General features: G+C 40.7%; 1 protein-coding gene across 1 annotated transcript in view; it reads right to left on the minus strand.

Moving 5' to 3' along the window:
* The window catches only part of foxc1a (forkhead box C1a), a 32,478-nt gene extending 23,409 nt beyond the window's left edge, over nt 1-9,069 (minus strand). Inside the window, exon 1 of the mRNA XM_047590142.1 lies at nt 8,928-9,069. The gene's annotated coding sequence lies outside the window, so the exon portion shown is untranslated. The remainder of the gene's footprint in view (nt 1-8,927) is intronic.
* Between the last annotated feature and the right edge of the window lie 9,024 nt (nt 9,070-18,093).

Below are 18,093 nucleotides of genomic sequence, written 5' to 3' on the forward strand. Positions count from 1 at the left end.
GTAATTGGAATTTGAAGTGGATATACACACATATTGCCAAAGGTATTCACTCGCCTGTCTTTACAAGCATATGAAGTTAAGTGACACCCCATTCCTAATCCATATAGTTTAACATGATGTCGGCCACCCTTTGCAGCTATAACAGCTTCAACTCTTCTTGGAAGGCTTTTCCAGTGGCGCATTTGTGAGGTCAGACACGGATGTTGGACAAGAAGTCCTGTCTCACAGTCTTCATCTAATTCATCCTAAAGGTGTTCTATCAGGTTGCAGTGTGGACTCTATGCAGGTCAGTCAAGCAGGTCATCCATGTCTTTATGGACCTTGCTTTGTGTCTGGTCCAACAGTCATGTTGGAACGGGATTGGGCCATTCCCAGACTGTTTCCATAAAGTTGGGAGCAGGGAATTGTTCAAAATCTCTTGGTATCCTTCAAGCATTCAGAGTTCCTTTCACTGGAAATAAGATGGAGGATTGTGATTTATCACTCCAGAGAACATCTCCACAGCTCTAGAGTCCAGTGGTGGCGTGCTTTACACGACTGTATCCGACACTTTGCATTGCACTTGGTGACGTTTGGCTTGGATGCAGCTGCTCGGCCATGGAAACTCATTCCATGAAGCTCTCTACGCACTGTTCTTGAGCTAATCTGAAGGTCACATGAAGTTTGGAAATCCATAGTGATGCAGAAATTTGGCGACCTCTGCACACTATGCGCCTCAGCATCCGCTGACCCTGCTGTCATTGTATGTGGCCCGAGTTGCTGTCATTTCTTCTACTTTGCTATAAAACCACTGACAGTAGAGTGTGGAATATTTAGAAGCAATGAAACTTCACTTGTTGCACAGGTGGCATCCTATCACAGTACCACGTTGGAATTCACTGAGAGCGACACAAATTTTTGTAGAAGCAGTCTGCATTCCTAGGTGCTTGACTTTATACACCTGTGGCCATAGAAGTGATTGGAACACATGAAGTCAGTTATTTCGATGGGTGAGCGAAGACTTTTGGCATTACAGTATATTTTGTGACATTTTAATTTACTGTCAAACATTTTCAAAGATGACACGATATTGACTGAGGCACCATTCAGGCATGGTCCTATTGCATTTTATGATCTTGCGTTTCCATGCACAATTGAAGTAGATACACATGGTTAACCGTCAGGGACACAAAAGGTAATCACAGTTTATGCATTTAAAACAATAAATCTCTAGGGGTGTAGACCTTTTAAAGTAATCTTGTGTTGATGTAAATTTTATTTTAGGGTTTTACCAGGTTCATCTGGCACTGTTCAACGTTATATAAGTGAAATCTGCCGTGAGTCATCAACAAATTACCTGCCTGAATTGCGTGACAAAAATACACTGGACAGATGGAAGGATGAAATCTCTTTGTGACACATTTAATCTCTATACAAAACATCAATCGGTGTGACTCTTGTGTCTTACAAAAATAATGGAAAAAGTTCACCCTATTAGAAATAACAAAGCAAAATGGCTTCAGATTAAACACTGGTGTAGTAAAGGTCACATATAGTGTACATATGGCGTAGGTTGCCAGATATTTTCCCTATGCCTATATAGAATACCTTTTGTCATCCACGAGAAATAATCTACCCCATTAAGTTACTTCAACAAGGCATGGCAATGTGACAATGACGCACATAAAAAGCTCACTTTTCAGCACGAACAAGTTTGAAATGTAAAGGAATTGTCACGCTTATATTTGCATGTTCTATTTGCGAGTCATGAATAAGGTGAAAAATATCTGAAAACGTAGTGATTCATAAATTGGTATGAGCATAAAAACCTAGGCAGGGAAGCAGTCTTAAGAACTGTTTACACGTGAGGATTTATATTATTATTAAGCAGCCTGTCAAACAACTGTCAATTGTCAGTGAAAGAACAGTCCCACACCTTATTTTTCATCTTCTCAATCTCTGGAAAACAATGCCTGCCGTCAGGCGGCTGATGTCATTGTAAATGCCATTAAAAAGAATGTCACTGGTCCACATGTCTCACCATTTCGACGCAGAGATTTGTGTAAAAGGATCACGCGGACAAAAATAACTCAAAATAGTTAAACAACCAAATATCTCGCCAAGAAATCAGTCCTTTCCGAGCGGTGGACATTTTCACTATTCAGCAAAGCCAGTATGTGTCTCGCATGCGGTATGCCTACAATGACGAGAATGTAAACTGTGCTGAAATGTGATTCCTCCTCTCTTATGGTTTCCCCAGGTTTAGAGATCAGAGAGATTAATGCCACACACAGTGTTTGAAGCCATCATGTAGAAGCTAGCACCACCACAGATATGACTGCCATTAATTATTTCCTAACTTAAACCAGAGGTGTTTGTTTGTTTCCTGAAGATGGCTAGCAATCACACCCAAAGGCTAACTGAGGTCAAGCTGTGAGGCCATCTAGATAATATGGCTTTCAAATATATTTCAAGGACATACTTGCACAATCAGCCAGTGCCAGTCAAGGTGCGTGAGAGCCTCGGCTCCACCCCTTTTCGTGAATCATTCCTCATCTAACTGATCAGTACCATCAGATAAAGCAACATAAATCAGCTGTCTATATAAACATTCCTGATTATGACTGTGAATGTCAGTGGGTGAAAATGAGCCAAGTCTGTGCATGATTCATGTGGGCAAGGCTCAAACCAGATGACAGGATCATCTGAATTGCACCCAGGATCTGGAATCCAACCAGTGTAAATAGAAATGTCAAGTCTCATTTGATCTTGTTAAGAGTCCTTGTTGCGTAGTAGAGCCAGACAATTATGGAGTCTATTGTTCAGGCTTTTGAATGCCATAATTCAGAGGGTACATTATTCCCCATTATGCGTATTTAATTTGCAAAAACAAAACCTGAAAGTACAACTGAGGCATTCGCTGCTTAACCCTTTAAGAGTTCATCTCTTAATTAAACATTAACACAACATCGGGCCACCTTAGATAAATACGTCGTCAAACTATGCTGCAACTGTCAAATCCGTCCATAAAATATCCATATAAATAAAAAATGAGGACAGAAAAGCATAAGGGGAAAGTAATAGTACTAAGATAAAGTACACAAAACAACTCTGGAAAAGGTGAATCAAAAATTGTTTGTATACGACGCCAAGAAAAAGTATGAAGAATTTGGGATTATTTGGATTTCTGCATAAACTGGTCATAAAATGTGTTTTTATGTTCGTCTAAGTCACAATAGACAAACACAGTCACATAAAAAAATTAAAAAATTCCTAGAGCAGGGTCGAAAAAGTATGTGAACGACGTGTTGCAAGACAGCACCTGGATGTTCCACAGCACTACTGGCAAAATATTATGTGGACAGATGAAACCACAGTTGAGTTGTTTGCAAGGAACACAATGCTATGTGTGGAGAAAAAAAAAAAAAAAAATGGCACAGCACACTGACATCCACCTCATCCCAACTGTGAAATATAAGGCAGGGAGCATCAGGGTCTGGATGGAAAAATGAATTGCCGAGTTTATCACGACAGTTTGCAGGAAAACTTGAGACCATGTGTCTGCCAACTGAAGCTCAACCAAGGATGGTGATGCAACAGGACAATGACCCAAAACATAAAAGTAAATCAACGACCCAATGCTGTGGCATGACCTCAAAAGAGGGATTCACACCAGAAACTGAAACAGTTTTATAAAGAGGAACAGTCCAAAACTCCCCGACTGTTTTGCAGGTATGATCTGAAGCTACATAGAAGTCTGGATGAGGTTACTGCTGCCAAATGACGGTCAACCAGTTCACATACTTTTCCACCCTGCAATGTGAATGTTTACATGTTGTGTTCAATAAAAACATGAAAACACATATTTTTTTTTGTGTGTGTGGTATTAGTTTAAGCGGACTGTGTTCGTCTACTGATGCGATTTAGATGAGGAGTAGAACACATTTTATGACCAATTTATTTATACAGAAATCCAAGTAATCCCAAAGGGTTCACATACTTTTTCTTGCAACTGTATATACTGATGGCACTAATGAAGGAAGTGGATGCAGGTGCATGGAGAGGTGGGGGAACTCAACTGATTCTTCTAGGCAGATGGGAGTAAAAAGAAAGAAAAAACAACAACAACAGAAGGACCTGAAGGACTTAATAGGGAGCAGTAAATTAAGATATTGGACACTTACTAATGATCACCACTGTGTATCCCTATCATGCATTTTATTTGGGTCTTATGTTCACACGGTTACATGGGAAGAGTTACTACGTAGCCGGCTGCATTCCAAATAACAAAGAACTTATCTCAGATTAGTCTATGTTAGGATGGAATTGCTTACAGTTACCGTACCAGTCATTTGCCAGCATGTGGCACATATAACTATAGTCCTTTTGCCTTTCATCTTAACTGGGCCAATAGGGAAGCAACGACAAACCTTTTTTTACTTGCATAAAATGAATGCCAACACCTGTAGTATAAAGTGAGCGCCACAAATGTCTGTCATCTAGTTTATCATAGTCGAGTAACAGTTCCTGGATATAGCCGAAGCTGAACTGCATCTAGGTTGTAAAGTAGTTAGGTCAGCTATCAGAGCACATTGCTATTGTTAGATTAAATACCTCCTGTAAACCAGGGCTGAAGGGACGTGACCGAAGATCAACACAAGCTTTTTTTTCTATGTACTTAATTTTATGATGGTTTTACGATTGCCTTTTATTTGGTTCATGATTTTACATTCAAGATTTGGCAAGTGTCATTTATTTTCGCTCTAAACTGGGTGGGGACACACAAACCAAAGTTCCGAGATTTGCCAGACTGATTGTCAATCATTTGTCATTGATGAGTACTACGGTGTTCCTGGCAGACTAGACAATAAGCTACTAGCTCAACAACTCTACCACCTCAAGAACTAGTCGTGCGAGTCGAACGCCAAGTTGTCAGCCCAACACCAAATTTCTGCTGTGAGTAAGCCTTAAGAAAACATTTCAGGGGGAAATACACGCCTTTGCTCTTAAAGGAAGAAAAAGACAACAGTTTGGTAAACATTTCGTAGACCAAACCTTTTCTCGTGAGTAATCTTGCGTGAATCATAGTCCGTTGTGATGAATCGCCACCTGTTGATGTTAACACCGGGGAGTTGAAGTTCTGAGAGTGGGTATACCTTTTACAGGAAACTGGCAGTGGAACAATTCGTGAAAGGATGTTTTCTTTGCTACACCCCATGTTTGTCAGGTCCCGTCAGCTCTAAGGTTGTTATGAGGTCGAAAAAGGGAGCTTTGGTGAACTGTGATTCCTGCTTCAGACACAGCGAAGGACAGAGACGTCTATCCTGTTGAGAGGATGCAGTCTGTCTCCTACCTCTGACCTAGACTGTGGCATTACAGCACAGAAGAGGGATATCCAAACAGGCCAGGGAAGACCAAAAAAAACAAAAACAAATCTTTGTTATGCCACGATCGTACATCTTTCTTTATTACCTAACATGCGATTATCCGGGAACTCCCAGAAAGTGTGAAGCTCATAAACACAAAGCAGGACCAGAGTCAAGGAGTCAGACACGATGAAAGCATTTCCCGTCCGTTGGCCTCTTGTCATGTTCAGCCTCCCGTGTTATGGAGGCAGATCAAAACAAAGGCTTTGTAATCTGATCCTCATTCTGCATCAAACAGCCACTGCCAACAAAACAACAAACAATAAGGCAAAAGGGCACAAAAATACTTAAGAGAGAGGGCCACAACACAATGCCATTGTAAGTGTAAAAGGAGACTCTGGAGACCAGCATTCAGTCCCCTTTTGGAGTCACCACTTTTTTTTTTTTCCCCAATAATAAAGGTCTTCACACAGGTTCGCAGAGGGGCTTCTGATTTGTCCCAACAGTCCAGAAAAGTCGATCTCTGAAACACTTAAGGGAGCAATTAACGCAGACTATCAAGTTACAAGAGAGCCAGACAGAAAGACTGGGAATAGCTGAAATTCCTCACAGCGCAGATGTAAACTGTCATAAGTAAAGTTACAGTGCGCAAAGAAATGTCGAGGCCAAAGGATTTCTTTCGTAATATCAACCTCCGAAATACCTTAAGCAAAGAGGTATTATAAGTATTTCATTATTTAGCCCATTGAAACCAATGACTAAGAATCCATTTAAATTTAGTGTACACATAGTACAAGAGCAAAGACGTTGAGCTTTTGTTCTGCACAATGATTGCAGTGGATAAACTGGTGAGCACTCCCTGAGTGTAGGAGGCGGTGATGTCCATTTAGAAAACCATAAACACAGTATGACTCACCATGATACATAAGGTTGACTTTAGAAAAACATTTTTTCAAAGGCTTCCCTTCGTAGGCAAACCATTCATAGCGAAGGGTGTTGTTTTGTGACATGTGAAAAGAAGAACGGGACAATGAGCCACGGTACAATGACAGCAGTGAAAATGCATGGCTTTTGAATAGATGCTGTTTTTAGCTGCTATCGAGTAACACCAGGTAGTATTGTCCGTCTGCATATTGTTGCTCCTGTTGTGGCACATTAACCATAAGTATCTATGTCCTTAAGGTTACAAAGAGTCGAGCCCCTAGAAAAACAGGCATCAAATTTCACAACAGCTTTTGTTATTGTCCTCAGCCGCAAAAAAAAAAAAAACTTAGGCGTTGTTTCTTTTTTTTTTTTGGATCAGTAGCTCGTGGTAGTCTTAATGTACTCCATGGTGTTTAGTTCTAATGTCAAGTAGGTACATGGTTATGTAGTGCTTCTTGGACAAGGTCATAGGTAAAACTAATATCAAAGGCTGCGTGATTGTACGTCAGTGGAAAGATGTGTGCCAAGGGACGTTAAATGCCGCATACGTAAGACTTCTTGAGATAAATATTTGAGCTAAAGAAAAAAAAAATTATGCTTTTCCGGGGGCGGCTTCAAAAAGGAGAAAAAAAAAACAGAAGGGAATAAATACAAAGGCTGTGTTCTGGAATCAGTCAAGAGTTTGGTGTATACAAACTAGGATGGCTAGGGTAAAGCTAACATGTGCACATTTAGTGCACTGGAATTGTGTGGAAAATCCTTTGTGTGAATAACAAAATATACAATTCAATTCAGCCCAAGCACCCTCTGACATCTTTGAAGACGTCACCACTACTGAAAAGAAGCCAAACGCGTCAAGACACATTATATAACCCTCTAGATTAGCCAAAAGAAAATGAAAGACTCACTGTGAACTGTACAATTATTATCCGATGTGTTTGTTAATCACATTTAACACAAACATAAACTCTCTATTTCCACTTTAACTGCTCATGGTAGTTGTGTATGAATACAGTTTTTCTCGACGATCGTTTTTGAGACATTTTGGATTGCGTTCATTACTCCACTGGGGATCATTGTAGTACTGTAATTGTCCCCTGTTCGAAAATATTACAGTGGAGAGGGTGTGATCATAAATGTTCTAAATGATAGCGAAAACAATGAGAGAGGGACGCAAGACTACGAATAGAATCCAATCTGCTTTACTTTCAATGAATACGATTGTCATAATGACACAGCATCAGTGTCTACGGAATAACAGCTCTTTGGAAACTTTAACCACTGCTGTGCATGAGCAAAGAATGTCACCATTCTTAAACACGTGTTAAACACATGCAGCAAAGCAACTATCCTTAGCTGAACCGAGTAAAGTGTATTTATAAACAACTCCTCATTATGACCTTTGGCAAAGGCTGACTGCATTCAACGCACCTTTGTAGCACGTAAGGCTGTATTCGGTGTGTCGCAGTTAGCTTTATCTTATACAGTCTAAGACAATTTCACATTGTTTCAACTTCTAGCACAGTTTGCGCACCGGTCGGGGGAAACTGAACTTGTCAAGCCCCTGAGTGCTGGCGTGCTTTCAGTGGTGACACTGAAATGGTTCCACAACAAAATCAGCACTGCTTGAATGAAAGCTGTCAGTTTGGGTGAGGCTAAAATCTAAACAATTTGAAGAGAAGCAGCGAAGCACATGTATATACAAACAGCACTAAAATTCCTCAGTGTTCTTCTGGGGATTTTAAAGCTTACTTAATAAGCTAACTGATGAGTATGACACAAAGTAATGACAGAAACAGTGCCTATAGTAAATAGTAATGACTAATGTCTCTATGGAAGAGAATTCTTTGCTTTGGAATTGGTGTTGACATGGGCGACTGCTGTCTGGCACGCGATGTGGGATTAAGGACATAAACAAACCTGTGTCTGGCTCCGCCCGAGGTGCACATGCCCAACTTTCCTCATGCAGGAATGTCCAGATACGACCGTGTACAACCTATCTGAAACCCCCGTCACCCCAAAGGGAGCTCACGGAGACTGTTGAGCAATCGCACAAATCAACGACTGGCAAGTCTATGCTTTATACTTCTTACAAAGAGGACTGATGAGGAAATGGAAAATAAAATCATTGACTCTGATCCACCCACAGAGCAAAATCTGACTGAGAACAGATTTGTATTTGAGAAATAAATGTACATGTCAGTGGCTATATATATATATATATATGTCAAAATTAATCCATCATCATGATTAATCTGATCATCTGATCATTTATCCACATGACTGTGTATAAATGTTTGTTTAAAATAGAGAGAAAAAGCTGTCTTGTTGAAACGGTTGAAGGTGTTTAATAAACATGTTAAGTGCATATATATATTCCCTTCTTTCTTGTGTGGTTCAAGGTTTCTATCCGACCATCCATCTTGACCTTTGGTGGCCCTTGTGCATGACTTTTCTGTCGTTAACATATTTGATATTCGGGATATAAAATCTTGTTGATTATGTCAGTACTTTCACAACAGCCAATAATAATAATAAAAAACACAAGACCGCAAGGACACAGAGTAGCTGACGGCTGTTGTCAGTCAACAGTAAACATGCTAACGTAGTCACTGCGGCTAACGTTAGCATGCATATTAGCCTAGTCAGAAATCTCACCTGAAGCCAGTCCCCGATGAGGAATTGACACCAAGTCAATCAGGCCTCCGCAGTCGCTTGTGTTCCTACTTTTTTTTTCTTCTCTTTTCCCGCCAGCTGCAAAGTTTATGTAACCACTGCAAACTGTTGCGTCACAATCGCCCGTTCGTTTAAATCCGCTTCCGGTGAGATCACGTGAGATGGTGGAGTCAATGACCCCTGAAGTAGTGCGGCAATTTGATTGATGTTAATTACAAATCCTGCTGTGCAAGTTTGCGATTAGGCAGAGAATGAATAAATAAACGTGATTTCAAAATCAGGTAGGCTTTTAAAATTATTTTACCCTGGGCCTAGCTTAACCCAGTGAGAACATTTCACTTGAGATAAAAAAAAAAAATAAAAAAACAAAAAAAAAAATGTCCGGTTTCTATCACACTTTACAATCGAGTCTGATCATTTTACTGACAGTCTGAATGTGATAAATCAGCTTTGCCTTCGATAAACTTTAACTGCATTCATCTCATACTGGCCAGTAATTTAGAGTCATTCAACAATATGGCTCATTTGGTACAATGGTGGTAAAAACATGCTCCTTTTTATTGCCAAATGTCCATATCACAAAATGTAAATTATGTGAAAGTTGTATAAAGCAGTTGTATTTATTTATTTATTTTGTTGTTGTTGTTGTGGTTGTTGTTGAGATTGTGCTGCAAAAACCTTCTTTAGATATGTTATTATATTATATTCTGTGTATACTAAAGTATATATGTCTGATTATCAGCTAAGGTGCTGTCACCAATGTGTTATTGACCTCTGATGTTCTGTATCATGTTATGGAGATGAATCTTGACTGCATTTACGTAAGCAAAGGCAATAAGCTTACGTGATTTATTATACAGTCCGCTATATTATTTAACTTCGGTGAAGCCCTTCCTACATTTACGATTCCGTTTTAACGTTTACGATACAATGAACAACTTATATGTTGTTATGGGTTATGGCCAACAGTTAAAATAAGCTCTGGGCCCACTGTTCACATTCATCTGTGCTTTTATTGATACAGCAATCTACGACATGATCAGGATTTATTCGTCGAGTCACAGGATACAATATAGCAACAAATCTCTCTCAAATCTGTCTCTCTGTGTTGGTGTGGGTATATGTGTGTCAGTGTAAGAGGCTTCTTGTTAACTGTTTTTGCAGCTGAGAACAGCAGAGAGGCCTTTCCACACCTCTTGACAGCTGCGTTCTGCTCAGTCACGCACAGCAGTGGTCTCCACCTCTGTCTACAGGGCCCTCTAGAGTTGGAGTTACAAATAAAGAGCCTCACTCTCGCATGAAGAATTCACCAGTTGCGGCCGCGGTGACATCGCGCCGGGCAAAATCCTGCAGAAACGCTTGTAAATCTCAATACAGGAAGTGAGTTTTAAACTTAATTCCTTGTTCCGTGGTTCTTTCCTATTCACTTCTGGATGATTCATCGACCACAAGGAAATCTATAGGCACTGCAAACTGACTAATAATGACCGCATTGGAAAGGAGCAGCTGTCATAATCATATCAAGACATTTCGTGCGTTAGTGACCCACCCAGTGTATTTGATAAGGTGATTAATATGGTACGTTTTAATGTCAAAGCTGCTCTGTTGTCCTTACATGGCTGATTTAGCTGTGTGATGAATTATTAATAATGATCAATTAATCATTGTGCTGAGCAAGGTGTTGTTCACCGTTATCAAGTTAAAAAAAACACTACGGAGGGGGCAAGAGAGTGAGAGCAGACTGCAAATCGGGGTTTGAAAACAATGCGGAAAACAGCAGTTGCTTCACCTTTCTTTCTTCACCGAAGCTTGTAGGAGGATGACTCCGGCTGCATCATGTTTGACCGGAGGCACCGCAGAAGCCACAACAATCTGTCATCACAGCCTCTCCGAGTTAAATTTTGACTTTTTTCGCCCTAGATATGGAGGCAATAAAACAGGACTGAGCCGATTAGAGTCAGAAACCACGCGCAGGAAACCAACTACGAGAAACTGTAAACTGAGCCCTGAGTAAAATGATTACAGTCACTCTATTAGTTCATAAAACTTTTATTTGATGTTGTTTCCGTTTTCTTCAGAACGAGGGCGTGAGTTGTTTACACATTTACGGGCCTCCTTATAAGACGTAGATAGTATTCTCTCTGTTGACAAAGACCATTATGGCTGATAACTGTTGTATTTACCCACAAAGGTGGAGCTTTCATTCGTGTTATAAAGCTTTTCTTGTAGTCCAATGCAGTGGCGATTCTTTAAGAACGCTGATTAGCGTTAGGGGAAAATAAAAGATGGAGTTACAATTCCTAATATGTGATAAGTGACTGTATTTACTTTGATTAAAATGTTGTTTGCATTGCAAATGCTTTGCGAGTCATTTACATTTGCACTTCTAATAGCTCGGTAGCTTTAAAAATATACTTTCTTCAGGAAGCCTTGCACATTACGTAGCTCATACATTAGGTGCTGCAGGGAAGAGGAATATTAATTGTAAACAGGCCAAATTAGGTCGAGCAGGCTGTGTAGTTTGGCCACACAGATATTTATTTAATGGCTAAAGTCAGTGTAATGACTAAACTGGAAAGAGGTCAAATTACAAACCTCCCTTAGTAGCTGCGTAGATGGTTTTGATTAGATTTTCTCATTGATTTATTTGATTTTAATGTACGTCTGAAATTATTTAATTTTGTTGGCACTTGACGACCCATAATGGCATTTATACTAATTTCATCTCCGTCGAGTGGGGGCGGCTCCGAACACAGATTGATTACTAGTTAATTAAAAATGTGCGCTGCCATCTGAAAGGTTTTGCCTCGTGTTCGACCCATTTAAGCTTTGCAAGGCCTGACCGTAGGAGATCTCTGGACACCGACGCACAACGTTAAAAAATGGGAGCAGGCTGGAAAAGTGAATAAAAACATTGTCACGCGGTTAAAATATGTTTCAGAGGAAATGCACCTTTACTCGTCACCTCATCTATTATACAGCACGGGCCTAAAAGTCTCATTAATATGAGGAGGTGTTGATGACAATAAGTCACGAGGATATTAGCTACAGAGTGGATGATGGATAAGCTGCAAACACAGTCTTTCCTACTCTACAGAGTACACAACCCCCCCGTATTCTTTCCCACTGATGAGTTCTTACTTTTTTTTAACTTTTTAACCACTGAAACGCAGAGATTACTGTAAATTCACGAAACAATATTTTAGTATAGAGTCTACACAACTTGACATATTTATTTGACACAAAATCTTAATATATGTATATATATATATATATATATATATATATATATATATATATATATATATATATATATTATATATATTATATATTATATATATATTTAAGTTCATTTTTCAAAAAAATTTAACACTGACATTGCATAATGTCTCTAAGATAACAACACAAACAATGTGAACTTTTGTCGACTGAACTCCGTTGGTTCATTTACTTGTTTTTCATTACTTACTTGCTCAGCAAAATGAAAACACTTTACAAAACAAACAAACAAAAAAAAAACACCCTCAAGTGAAAAATAATCTGCAGTGTCACACTGAACACTGCAACACTTTATCCTCTTAAGGTTTTATTACCTACATGTAATTTAATAAACTTTAGAAAGCACGATTGCTTGAGCTGACAACACAATTCCACGCAGATAAAGGGCATGCGGTTCACTTGCGTCAGGTGTGTTCGTGTTTTCACTGAACCAAGAATTTGTGCTCGGAAGTTTCCGGCAAACGTTTAAGCAGAGTGAGTGAGGAGGGATTTACATTGTTTGGGAGAAACATGAGAAGAGCTTTCAAATTTGTCCGTGCTGGACAAAGTGTGTTGTAAAGGGAGACACTCCGAATGAGCCTGCGAGTTCATTTCTGCATGGGCAGTCTGTGTGAGTGAGTTTTGTTTGGCAGGGGAAGGAGTGTGACTAGTGAACAGATAAGCTTTTTTGGGCCAAAGCAAAGCGGGCGCACAGTGGGAGGATCAAAGGTCTGATGCTGTGCCCACACTGAAATGCCACACACACACACATACACACACACACTACTATGGGACATTCGTGTTTTCTTTCGGCTTGATTTATTTATATAGGCATGACACCCACCTCTTAGTTTGTGAAGTGTGTCATTTATTGTGTGTATCCATTCAGCTTATGCAATTCCAATATCTGTTCTGCTGAGAAATCAAAGGACAATATTCTTTTTTGCTTTTAGCCGAATGGTAACGTGTTCAAACATGCCCCCTGCTGGGCACAGTGACAGGTTGATTCTGTCTGCACTGGACAGTCTGCATTTTAAGATGTGAACTGACTCAAGTTCAATGTGCTTTCTCATAAACGTAAGGTATCAAAAATAAAATGTAAATAAACTGTAAAATACCAGCCATCGATGGCATTTAACTACTACTACGTATGGACTACTTCTGATGCTTTCATCTTGCACAGTATGCATTGTAATGGAGTGTGCAAAGAAAATAGGTATGTGAATAAAAATATGTAAAACAAAATGTGACCAAATTATGAATGCGCTAATTTCAGAAATTAAAAATGTATTAAACGTCAGCCCCTAATTATGAACAATGTGAAATGAAGGAGGAAGAGGCGATCAGGTTGTGTTGAGCTGTTATAGTGCACCATAACATTGTTTCACAGGGACGTATTATTGCGATGCAGCATATGGTCCATTTCATACCCACAACTAGGATATTATGAGGATACTACTCTGACAGGGACTGAGTAGAACGCATGAAAAATACAGCAGCAGCGTGTCCTTTGACAGCGATGGGCTTTAAGGTAAGTTGCAACCTGAATTACACTTTTAAAGTCATATTTGCTCTTCTAAAAATTAAAGTTTGCTCTATATTAAGAAATTTAGTGTGTGTGGAAAAAACTGAAAAAGTACATTAACTTAATGGCCTCAAAACCTTTTTGTTTGTTATTGTTTTGAAGTGTTATGTCAGTTATTTAGTCTTGTGTGCCAGGTTATCTGATGTTTATCTTCTTTTCTGATATTTATTTGACAAAGAGTGGATATTATTGGACAATTTACTGTGATAAGTTCAAAAGAAAAAAAGTTATTATAGCTCCATTTATTGCAGAACTGGCGTGTTACGGGCCAAAGCTGTGATTCATATATATTTTAAAAACATTTTTCGAATTCTAAAGGTGTTAAAATTGTAAACATGTTTTCCACTGGACGCAATTGTAAGTGTGTGACTAAATTAATGCCTTCCACGGTCACAGCACAAGTACACTGCATGTTTTTAATACCCTTGAAATTGTTCTTCTGGCTTGTCTAGACAACTCAATGCATGTAGTAGCAGTGCACCATTAGGGAGATGAAATCACGGCTCAGACAAGACTGACTCAAACAAATCAAATTAAAACTGTGGCCCGGCACACAAGAGCTCCATTCATTTTCTTCTGACAGGCCAGCTTGTCGCTAATCTTTATTATCACACGGCAAATGAATATTGTCTAGCTAAATACACCTCGGTGTTGTTCACACTGATGTTCAGCAGGCCATTTAATCCAGCACCAGGGTGTTTCCCTGATTTACCAGTCTGCAGCATGTTGTTCTAACCGGGGTTGTTAAAACCACCGTGCTGCTGTTGAAAATACATTCCCCAGAGGGCTTGCAGAGGTCTTAACGTTAAAGTGGGACAGAAAGCTTTAAGTCTCATTTAATGGAAGGTCAATATTAGTGTAAAGGTTTGCAGTGTGTCCTTTTCATTTTTACACCTTCAAGAATGTAATTGCATCGCCGCATTAAAGCATTAATGCCGTCTCACTATGTTTTTTTTTCTTTCTCCACACTCATGCATTCAGCTGAACCCTAACTGCAGTCAAAGAACTGTATGTATATCAGACTTTGTTCATGAACCGTAAATGTTAGACCTTCACTCCTACGATTCACAGACGATACACGTTTCGACTTTCAATCCGTTGCCAACATGAACTTTGTCTTCCATTTGAGCTTTTACAGCCACTCTAGCCATAAAATTACGTACGGACATTTATTCCTGGAGGGTGACTTCTAAAGACTGGAGTTTTCCTCGAGCGCCAGTAGGCCAGAGTGTTCAGTTTTCCAATACAATAACTTAACAGCTTGAAGATGGATTTAAGTTCTCTTGTTCCCAGATGATAAACTTCAGCTGTGGCATGAAGTTGATATTTAAGGTTTTAAATATCTGGTCAAAATGGAAATTTGGGTTGTGTGAATATCAATAATCTTTATTTTTAGCCCAATCCTCAGCCTTTGTAGTATTTGTAATGATTTATATTCCAATCAGCCTCAGCTATACTTTGATTTTTTTTTTTTTTGAACATAAATTAGAACAAGGAATATAATAAACACTACGCCTTAAACACCTAAACATTAGAACGTATTCTCTCTGTTAGTGTGTTAGCATGCTATTGTTAGTGTTTACCCCAGAGCTGCAACATGCCACAGAGCACAGCATCCACTGCCATGTTGACTCTTCTGGCTCAGATTACAGAACATCAGAGAACAGTCAGCAGAACAAGAGGAGACCGCTGTGTTCCCGAATCCGTTACTCTCACGAGACACTGGCCGAACTTCTGTTTGAGCTCAGCGCTCGAAAAACCCTTTCAAAATGACGGGCCAGTGTCTCTGTTTACATTGAGGTTCTGCAGCTCAGAGTCGAGGCAAGAGAGGATCTGCTTGGGCCCTGTGTTTATACTGCGTGTTTCCTGTGTGGCTGTGAGGGAAGAGTCGCTGCAGTCAGAGACCAATCAAACATAAACACTGAACAATGGATGATGGGTGGACGAGGCTTTGCGCCGAAGACGCAGATTCGGGGCATCTCTGTTGGTGCCATCCGCTGATGATTTCATACGACACAATGTCGAGGAAGGGGGTAAATCATTACCTCAGCGCCCTTCCCTGAGACTTTATCTAAATGAGCTCTGCCCATTCCGGGTGAATTATAGTCATTAGGGTTACAGAGTGTATCTCTCGCAACCATATCTGGAGTGAAAGTGACTTTCATGACACAGCTCTTTGACTCTCTGGGGTAATTACACTAAGTTGTGTGTTTATGTTAACTAATAGGCCCCGTGATGTTTGCCAACTGACCACAGCTGCAGCGGTGACCAGCAGTCACATTTACAGCGCCAGGAGAGCCCGTCATATCGGACTTCGATCGGCAATTATCAAGGAAAACCTCAGTCCCCTATCAAAGCACCATCTCTCATTAGAAAACGCTCGATTTTTCTTATCACACAAAGGGCCCTGCGTCTGCCTTTCACAACTGAACCCCATCGCCTGGGTGGTCCCGGGGCTTAGCTGCGTAATAACGGTGTCTAGCTGTTCCAAGAAGATGTGGAATACAGTGCGAATGCCTCATTTCAGCCAGATAGGAATCACCTCACAACCTCGATGGGGCTGATAAGGAAAGCTGGCGTAGGGGCTTGCTTTCTCAAAATGAAGCATGTGAGATGATTGCAAGGCAGAGACATGTGAACCCAAAAAAAAATAATAAATGAAAAAATCTAAATTGTCAAAGATTATGGTGGATTTACGGGTACGGCTCCATATCTAAATCTCGTGGAAGTCCTACCCCTTGGAGACAACAGGAGCGGGAGCACGGCGGAGGTGGAACGCGACAACAGCCCAAATGCTGGACGCAGAGTTCCCCCCGCTGCGTCCCCGCTGCCGCCGTCCCGCGTCTCTGACCCGGGGACCGGTCCTGGAACTCGCGTCCAGGAGCGGAGGATCGAGAATGGAGGTGTGGTCTCCTCTTGTCTACCCCATTTCCTGCAGTCAACACAAGCCCTAATTGGAAATTTGGGTGGCCTTGTTTATTTACATGGTTGAAATGCGGCGAGGTTGTATTTATATTTTCATGGCGCGTTCTCAGCAGTGCCGCATTACAAAGTCTTCCCCTGAGATCACTGTGGGAGAGAGGAGAGTTGTGGGGTAGCCCGGCGAGCTGAAAAAGAATGTGCAAGAGGGACAGAGGTAGAGGTTGTATGAGGTCTGATTCTCTTCTGTGTGAATCTGCACTTAATGAACTTGTCGCCTTTGTGATCTCAATAGGCTTCCTCTGCAGACACTGCAATAAAAATAAAACCTGCATGGTGAATTTGTTTCAGTTTCACTGTTAGCGTACTTGTCCGAGAAGATGAAATATTCGACAGAATTATAAAACTTAATTTACACTATTCTTGATGTTGTGCTTTTGAGTGAAAATTGAAAAAAAAAGAACTATGTCCAGTTGAAAGTATCTGTAGATGCACATTACTAAAGTGAATGAAAGAGTGCACGCAAGGCTAAAGTTTCAGAAATTACACACGGCCTCTAACCCAACGGCCTCTCAGGTCCCGTAAGTATACGTGGACAAAAATGATCTTTAGATGAGCCGTGTCAGAGTGGTGGCGGTGTGTGTTTATCCTCCATAGGCCGTGGACCTGGCCTGCTGAGTGGCAGAAGGCGCAGCTTTCTACTGGAGCCACAGCTACAGAGAGCGAGAGAGAGAGAGAGAGCGAAACAGAGAGCCTGGACCTGACTCTGGATAGAGTATAAACACATGAGCAGCACACACATATGCACTCACAGGGCTCTCCCGGTCCTCCTCCCTGCCCGTCAGCTGGAGACCACACACCCAGACCACACAGAGTCTGAGAACAGGCCGGCTCACTCTCACGCAACAAGGGCCCACGAGCTGTCACTCCGACCACCTCTTTCCCTCCGTCAGCGCCGGTCCTGCGTGTCACGTCGAGGCAGAAAATCCACGAAAGTCGAACCTCAAAGTTTTGCTTTTGTCCGGGAAATGGTTTCCAGGAAATCCAGACAGATTTATTTGATAATGTAAATGAATCCGAATCAATTTGGGGAACACATTTTCAAATTTGTGTTAGGGCCATTAGATGGGATCAAAGGGTTTCGGGGATTCACTGATTACTGTAGGTCAATCATCCAAATGTGTGGCCCTAATGGCACACTACTCCACTTGCAGGCAAACCAAAAGGCGATCATCATCACTCCCTGCTGGTCATTTATTTCACTGCAAGCTACAGCCACCCAAAGTCACCCAGAGAGGATCTGCTTAGTTTAAGGTTTCAGATCTTCATTCTCTGTGTTTATTCTGCGTCTCTGGAGACAATCTAGATTATGATGAAAATGCCGCA

Source organism: Mugil cephalus, chromosome 7 (genome assembly GCF_022458985.1).
Source record: "Mugil cephalus isolate CIBA_MC_2020 chromosome 7, CIBA_Mcephalus_1.1, whole genome shotgun sequence".
NCBI classification, from domain to species: Eukaryota; Metazoa; Chordata; class Actinopteri; order Mugiliformes; family Mugilidae; genus Mugil; species Mugil cephalus.